Here is an 8917-nt window from a genome sequence, read left to right as displayed (position 1 = left end):
CTTTTTAAAGCTTATAATAATAACACTTGAGTTGATATTTTTCCGCAACTTTTTTTGTTTCCCAATATAAGGACATTTCCTTTTTCTCAAACCGTGAAAACTTAAAATTCCCTTTTTTTAACTGAAGGTTAGCTTAACTTTAATGTTCACTCATTGATATTCAGCGTTAACTTCCGCTTAACCTGCAGGATCTTTCTGTTAACTGCGTTTAACGCAGGAACTCAATACACGAGCCCCACACACACACACACACACAGACGAACACTCGAAAAAAAACCAGTATCCTGGCCGCACAGTGGGATGATGCACAGTGGAGCGGATCGGCGGCCCACTGGGCAAAATGCTGAACTCTGTGCAGCGGCGGCGACAAACAAATTGATTCGAATTAAAATTACGCCGAGCGAGTTGTGGAGTTTGTGGAGAATTATAATGGAGACAAGAGCGGAGACGCAAGTCGGTGCGAGCGGGATGGCGCGAGAGGCGCGTTTAAATGAAAAATATGGAGTTCGTTTTGTCTTCTTCGTGTTTGTTTAATAAAAATGTATATGTAAGGGGGAAAGGGGGTTTCAAAAGGAAAAAGGGGAAAAAAGTGTCACCACTGTTGGTTGGCTGTTCGTGGTTTGAGTCTGTGCTAAAAAGTGAGATGGCGACACCTGCTGCAGCAGCAACAACAACAACAATAAACTCATTTTCAACACTTGACGGTCAGCTGTTGTTGTTGTTGTTGTTTTTGGGTCGCATGCGCGACTGCAAGCAAAAATCATTAACGTTCAAATTTATGTGCGCCAAAGCGAGAAATAACAAAACGAAAAAGGCGAAAAGCCAGAAGAAAAAGAAGAAGAGGAGGCAGCAGCAGCAGAAGCAACGTCGACGTCGGCAGCGCAGTCGTGGCAATAAAAAGAAAAATGGTTTCACTTAACAAACATGCCAAGGCGCCGTCCGCAAAAACCCACCACCCACCACCCAAAAAAAAAAGAGAAAAGAAAAGAAGAAACCAAAAAAGAAACACCCACACTTAACCCCCCGCAGCCGCACTTCTTAACCCCTCGCTGGCCCACAAATGGCCAATGCAATAATGGTATTTTTCTGCCTCACTAAATCGTGCGAAAGAGAGAGAGACTAAAGAGAGGGACACCAGTAGAGTGAGCGAACGAGAGAGCGAGCAATGCGCAACAGGGAAAATGAAATGAAAAACGCCAAAAAAATTGATTTAAAGTGAATCAGTGTGTGTGTGTGTGAGTGCTCATATAGCACTAAAAGAGAGAGAAAGAGAGGGCAATTGACAAAGAGACCAGACAGCTGAGAAACTCACTAGAGAGAAAGAGATAGCTATATGACAGAGATGGGCGTGGCCAGCGAAAAAATAGGGGGAAATTTCATATGAATATGATTATGGCCAATTTAAGGCCCCAGTAAGAAGAAGACGGCTAGCGAAGGAGATGGAAAAGAAAGAAAGAAGATGATGAAAGGGGGGGGGGGGGACGGGGAAAAGGGGGGTTATGGGTTTCGGTAGAAGAAAGAGAGGACCAAGGCAGCGCTGCCCCTACGAGAGCAGAGCAAAAACTGACATTTTATTGATTGTTTTATGCGATTATAATGTAATAATGTCTTAAATATGCGGGGGGGAAATGGGGAAAACCGGGAACCCCCTTTAAATACACCCACTTTTCCGAGGCAGTCTCAATGCGCAGCTGCCGTCTTTGGAAAATGAATTATGGCTGCGAGAATGGGACGGAGAACGGCTGGTTAGAGGGAAAGAGAGAGAGATAAAGAGGACGAGTGACCACCCAAATCCCCCTGCTTTTCCACCCAACCCCCCCCCCCCCCCCCTCCGTTTTCTGGACTCTCCTTCATCATTGCTTTCTGATTGGCAAAAAAAGAAAAGGGAAAAGAAAATTCCATTTGCAGCTTCTTCTTTTTTTGGGGGGCTATCGCCACATGGAGATCTATATAATAAAGCCAACCAAACCCCGTAGCATCCACCAAACCATTTCGGCGTAGCCGCACTCAACTCAATTCAATTAATTTTCACTTGATTTTTCCACACACAAACAAATTTTCATTTAATTTGCTGCGGGGCGTTGGTTGGCTGACTTTCCTCTCCTCTTGCTTTTCCCATTTTCCCCCCGCTTTTCCGCATTTTCTTCAGCGCCTTATCGGACGCCATTTTCTTGCGCTTGATTTTCTATTAAGTCTTACCAGCTCTATTCCCCGAACAACTTTTCGCTGCTAATAGGGGCACTCAGACCCCCTCGAGCCCCCTTTTTGGTACGCCCCTGCTCCCCGTATCTTCCCCGAGTCAGTAGTTGTTGGAAAGTAAATTTGTTGTGACACTTTGTTGCGATTTGATTATTATGTGGGGCCATCATTTCCGTCAGCTCTACCTTGAAATTTCCTTCGCACTGCGAACTTAATTAAATGGTATTGGGAATTGGAGTTGTGTAAAAGGATTGTAAATACTAATATGTTTATGTAACACTGATTATAAAACTGAAGGTCTGGAAAGGAGCAAAGAACTTAAAGGAATTTTTAAACAAAGATCGAACATACAGAAAAAAAATTGAAAAAGATCATTTTATTGATATGAAATAAGGTAGAAATGACCCCATTTAATATCGAATTTCTATTCTGAGTATAAAATCAAACTGTACTCAAATCCTATTAGAGATACTGAGGAGACAAAGCCACCAAGGTCATCATTTTCGGGGGAAAAACATGACAGAATTAATTATATTCTAGGTAATTACATTTAAAATGGATTCGCTGTTTAAATATGGCTTTTGTCGCCATTAAAACAAGCCACCTTTCTTTCACCCCGAACACGAACAGCAATGACATAATTTGTTTTGGCTCTTCGCTTCATTTACTTGGTTTATCAAATTGTTGCAATCGCAAATCAATTATTATTAAAAGCGCATTAAAAACAATAAAAATGTCATTACAATAAGCACGGGGAAAAAAAATGAAGCGGAAAAATGAAAAAAAAATGAAAAAATAAGCAAACGCAGGCAAATATAGTAAACTAAATGAATATTAAGTTTTAATCATTTCACATTCGATTAAACAAATCAAGTTCGTTTCGGGTTGCGCCGTTTCGCTTATCGCCGCATATCGACAGACTGTCGACCGTCGACAGTCGACTGTCTCCTGTCCCAGTGATTTTTATTACACTTTATTATTATTTACCTACTGTCGACTAATTTGTTTTTAATTTGTGCTGATAAAATTTATGAATAAATAAAATGGACAGCGCGAGCAAATAACGAAATTAATAAGTGACGCCGGAAAAGGAAAGGAAGGGGGGGTTTCTGATTTCGGGTTTGAATATAAAGACCAGTGACAATAACCAAATGCGGGGCAATCACCGAAATTGTGACATTAGTAGCCCGATTGATTTGTCAAATCATAAACATTTATTGAAGTCGCATTTGTCATGGAACGGTGGAGAAATTATTTGTATTTTGGGGACCAGACAGGAAGTTATCGAAATTCGGCCATTTGGACTGATGGAAGGGCTCTACAAAAGTAATACAAGTCAGACTTATTATAATAAAAATGTAGAAAAAAATACTTAAAATACCAATAAATTTTTTTTTCTTTTTATGAATTTTTTTCTAAGTATTTTGGGAATAATGTTTGAACATATAGTATAAATAAATCTCCTACTTGACTTACAATATCTGTGCCCATAAACCCACAGCTACTGAAGATCCCCTACATTGGCCCACGTATATCCGGCCCGTAACTCCCCAATTTCACCCCACTCCACGCGTTATCGTCGATGTCTGGTCAGGTATAAAGCATATAGCATATAGTGTGGGATTGGGGCTTTGTGTGCGCCTCTAATAACTTCATTAGGTGAGCGTTACTCATACAAAATGTCACATGACAATGCAGCCAGGGGCGGGGAAATATCGGGAGTATGGAGAGGGTGCGTTGATTTGTTTTGGGTGATAAGCACTTAAATTAAGTCTTAATACAAATGCCGCTTGTCGCACACGTGTCGCATCGTCATCGAGGTCGAGGGGTCGGTTTCAGATTCCGAATCCAGATTCGGCACTCCACTGTTTATATCCGTATATCCATGGGTGTGGAGGGGGTTGGGGTTGCACCTCGACATTGACGTTGCCTGTGAAATGGACATTTAATTATTTGCTGTGATTAAACAGAATGGGAGCAGACACAAAAACCCCCCTCGTGCCCCTGTCACACTTTCGGGTGTGTGTGTCTAATTCCAGGGGCTCACAGGAGAGGGGGGGTTACCAGCTTCATATTCCAATTATTTATCTTATCAGCCGTATCTTGCAGTTTGTAAATACTAAAGCCCGCGCTCAAAAACCGCAGACACCCCTCGAAATCGGAATCAGAATACGAATCAGAATATCTGGTTTTCCAAAATTCCAAATCCCTGACAATTTGACAGTTGCATCAGTTCCCCCGAAGGACCTTATCTTCAGCATCTTTTTTGTACCCCTTGTGGAAATATTTACGTTTCCCAGAGAGCGGGGGGTGTTTTCCAAAAGCGAATCTGAATCTCATTCCGAAATCTGAATCCTTTTCTCCCCCCTGTCAAATTAATGAGATTTTGCGTTTTGATTTCTGATGGATCGATTTTGGATGGGGGGTTGTTTCGCCTAATCGAAGTGTTAGCCGAAAAGAGGTTAACCTAACCGTCCAATTATACAAATAGAAGGTGACAACTCAGCATACGACACCCCAGGGTTGACTTTGCTCCTTAATATGCAAATTTACACTTGCTTTTATTGCGGGGTCTTTTGCTCTTTCGGTTCGGTTCGGTTCGGTTAGGGACAGACAATCATAATACAAGTGTTAAAACAACTCACCCACCACACAAAACAGCAGAAACAAATGGCAAATAACAAATGGCGAAACAAAAAACGAAGCTCAAACTCAAATTGACTTCTAAAAGCGGCAAAATCAGCAAAAAATTTGCATTTCAATAAACGATTATCGTAACTTTGCGTACGGTTTTTGGTTACGCTCGCAGATTGCCGTTCGGAACGGTTACGGATTACGGGGTTACGGGTTTGGGGCTTGGGGTTACGGGTCAGGGGTCTCCGGATCCACTGCCTTTTTTGTGGGTGGCAATGGCGAAGGTTTACGACTGGTGTAAAAGTCAAATGTGGAAAATTTATTTTATATTTTTAGCTTTTAAATTAAATAAAGTTTTCACCATCGCCATCGCCGTTTTATTTGCATTGGCATGTTGTCACCTCGACGGGGTCTTTGGGGTCTATTCGGTATTTCCGCTCACGTTTGCCACCCTGCTTTATTGTTTAGGCCTTTTATTATGGAGACAGAAACTCCGGAGTACTGGAGAACTCTGTCGGCTGTCCCACAAATCACGTACGGCTCTTAAATATGGCGCTCGTTTCATGTCCATTTCGTGTCCGGCGAAAAGGAGGAGAAGTCCAAGTCCTCGTACATAACATAATATCAGGGATGGGGGGATATACATACAGACATACGTATATTCTCCATACAGAGATGGATCCGTCCATTTTGCATGCAAACGCAATTTGATAACGAGCGAACGTATTAATATCATTGAGCGCCATTATTTCACTGCCCGGCACACACAATCGCCGAACCCCCTGCGAAACACAGGGGCTGGTCAGCCACCCATGTGTCCGTTCGGCAGGCTTTTGGGGGGTCCTGCAGCCCCCCGATCCCCCGGAATACAAGCGGACAAAAAATGATGTACATTTGAAGCTGCCAGGGAAAAAGACCAAGAAGAGAGTGGCTACTTCAACGGTTTTAAGTCGATTTTTTGATGCTCTTTTCGGGGGCATCACATCACATCCAATCCCAAATTTGTCCTTTGATACGATATTTATAAATAGGATTATCGAGAAAAGTCAGTCCTTGTCGGAATAATAAAACCATTGTCTAAGTTATACATCCTTTAAGGGCAAATTTTTTTCTTAAATTATACACCGAAAAAAACAGTGACTATCTGACTATTTGTACATTGAGTTTCAAAAATGTTCTTATAAGAGGACTAATAAATTATGGTATACTACAAAATATAAACTTATTATATTTAGTATAGAATTAATACTTCAGAGTAAAATCTTTAAATTTAGTATTAAATAAATACCATACTTTTATACTACATTTAGTAATAGTAGTAAATAAAACTATGGTTTTATTATTCGGTGTAAAATCAGTCCGAAAATAATATTGCTCATACGCCGCTTTGGCTCGAAATCGGCCATAGAGTGTGCAAAGCCTGATACAGGAAGATCTCTTTGGGGAACTGGGGCGGCATAGGCGGGGGCGGGGGCGGTGGCGGAAGGGGGCGTGGCTTATCGGGGCGCGCGTGCAACATATTGCCACAATTCGCTGCCATTGCCGGGCATTGGCAATTGTGACTGATGGCCAATAAATTTTTACAGCCTGGACATATGGAAATGGGAATCGGAATCGGAATCTGGACATGTTCAATGTGGGTGCTTTATCAGGGCATATACATATAACATATATACACCATATACACCAGTCGTCCCCTTGTGCTTATTAAATAAATCACACAAAAAACGAACAGCGAAGAAGATGCCACATAAATCCATGTACCCAATTATCTCATTTGTCTAAGCGGGCCTTTTGACATCACGGAAATCGGAGGAGGACGTCGACGACGATCCTCTTCTCACAGACATTTCATTTCATTTCATTTGAATTCGATGCATTTCAATTGCTCGGCGGGTTCAAAAGTTGGGTCCCCCGGGAAAGGCGGCGAAAAACAAGTAACGAGAATTGTTCATCTCCGTATACAACCCCTCTAATTTATTTTAGTCTTCTCTGCTTATCAGGCTGTTCCGTTCCGTTTGCTTATCAACTGGTTATCAACAAAGCAGAACATGAATTATGGGGGGTATCGCGGGTCCTGAGAGTTTAGTTTCCGAGTTATGAGACTATATGACAAGGGGCCTGCCTTCAATAACAATTTGCCCATGACTAATTGGATTTATTTTTATTGCAATCGAATTTACTGTGCTATGCTTATTTAATATTAAATATATGCGCTGTTGATTTTCGATTTTACAGCGTCATATGGAATTGGAATTGGAATTGAGACGACTTCATGTATTTTTTTTTGGAGAGAAGGAATTTTTTTCTTTTGGGGGTTGGATGTCCTGGTGGCAAGTCCTTCGGAGGAGGCGTGCCGAGGCCTCGCTAATGACCCTAATAAACAGTTTTGTGGACGCTGCGCATACTAATGAGCCGTCCTGACCAAAGGAGCCAGGACCTCAAGTAGCAAGCAACCTCCAACTTAAGTACACAGCAAGAAAACTACTCAAAGAAATAAATATTTAAAAAAATACAAAAGAGTCCCAAAAGTTAAGATATTATATATTTATTTTGATTGAAATAAAAACCATCAGTCACAATCATCAGGAAATGTTTAAAAATCATTAAAAATAGTTTATAATATAAAATTATTTTAAAGTTAAAAAACATACATTTTCCCTTGTAATAATTTTCTGTGTAGAAAGACTGTGAGTGCTATAACAATAATAAATGCAAAGTGCAGGCCGTCAACACCTTGTCGACACCCCCCTCCCCCCTCCGCCACTGTACAGCCTCCATTTGCACCCCCCTCACATATACATACATATCCATCTGGTTTTGGGCAGCCCATAATGAGCAATCCATCTGCAGCAACACAACCCGCACGTAGTTTAGTTTAGTGAAACTAGCTTGATTTACATGATGACCTGACCCCCCTCCACCCTCCAGTCGCCGCCCCTGGATAGTTACTTTTGCCCATTTTCCAGGTCCTGGCATGTGTGAGTCCTCGTCTCGGCGGCTGGCTTAATAAATTGTTTGCCATTAATAACAATAAAAATAGATAATCTCCGTATAACAAATTAATGATGTGCGCCGGCAAAAAGGGACGGCTAGATTCGACAGGCGGTGGCGAGAAAGAGAGGGAATAACGTTCAAGGGTGGCAAAATATGAAAAGTTTTGACTTCACTTGCTCGTTACACTGCACTACAAAATATCTTTAATGCCGAGAATCTGCTCTAAACATTTTGAATTAAATAGGTAATACATTTAGCCGAGGTTTTTAAGATATAATTTATAGCTTAAGTTATAGTAGTCCTATTGCACTGATAAAAAAATGTATAAAAAGAGTTTATCCATTTTTAATATCCATTTTACATTATTTAATTGTAAATCGATCTGTGAATACCAATTTTATCCTGATACTTTTTATCAGTGTGATGAAGGTTGTCTTCTGAATGAAATATTTTCTTTTCCGACCAACTGAAACCTTTCCTGTGCAGACCAGTGTCTTTTCCGGTGGTTGCTCACCAGATACCAAAGTCATAACCCAGCGGACAGGACACCAAGGACTTTACTTGCTACCCGGGGTCGAGGTGAGTGTTCCGCGGAGGACGTGCCACTTGCCGCAGGAGTAACGAGTGGGTGGGTGTGGGATGGGATGGGTCTCCCCCCCGGGAGTCATGTAGTTGAGTACGGATTTGAAGTAAATTAAAAGTCACTCACACCCGACTTTCGGTCCAGGTCTTTCGGTCTCTCGGTCTCTCGCTCTCCGGAGTTCATTATTATGATATTTGGTGTCAGCGCCCCCGTGTTGAGCCAACCCCCATATATAAATATTCGTAGCTACTCTCTAGGGCGTGGCAGAAATAGAAAAATAAAAAGATGGGTAGAAGAGGCAAAACCGAAACTCAATTATAACAATATGCTCAGATTTTCCCTTCAACCGGAGCAGAGGTTTTTCAATTTGTGGTTGTGACTGTGGATGTGTGGATGCGGCCTACCTGCTACCAGGAATCGAACAATACGGGCTCATAAACTATGCCAATAACCATAACTATGAACTAATAAGGCCGAGATGCTCCGTTCGAGGAGATTTTAACA

Source organism: Drosophila takahashii, chromosome X, assembly GCF_030179915.1.
Source record: "Drosophila takahashii strain IR98-3 E-12201 chromosome X, DtakHiC1v2, whole genome shotgun sequence".
NCBI classification, from domain to species: Eukaryota; Metazoa; Arthropoda; class Insecta; order Diptera; family Drosophilidae; genus Drosophila; species Drosophila takahashii.
Note: the sequence above shows the minus strand (reverse complement) of the source record.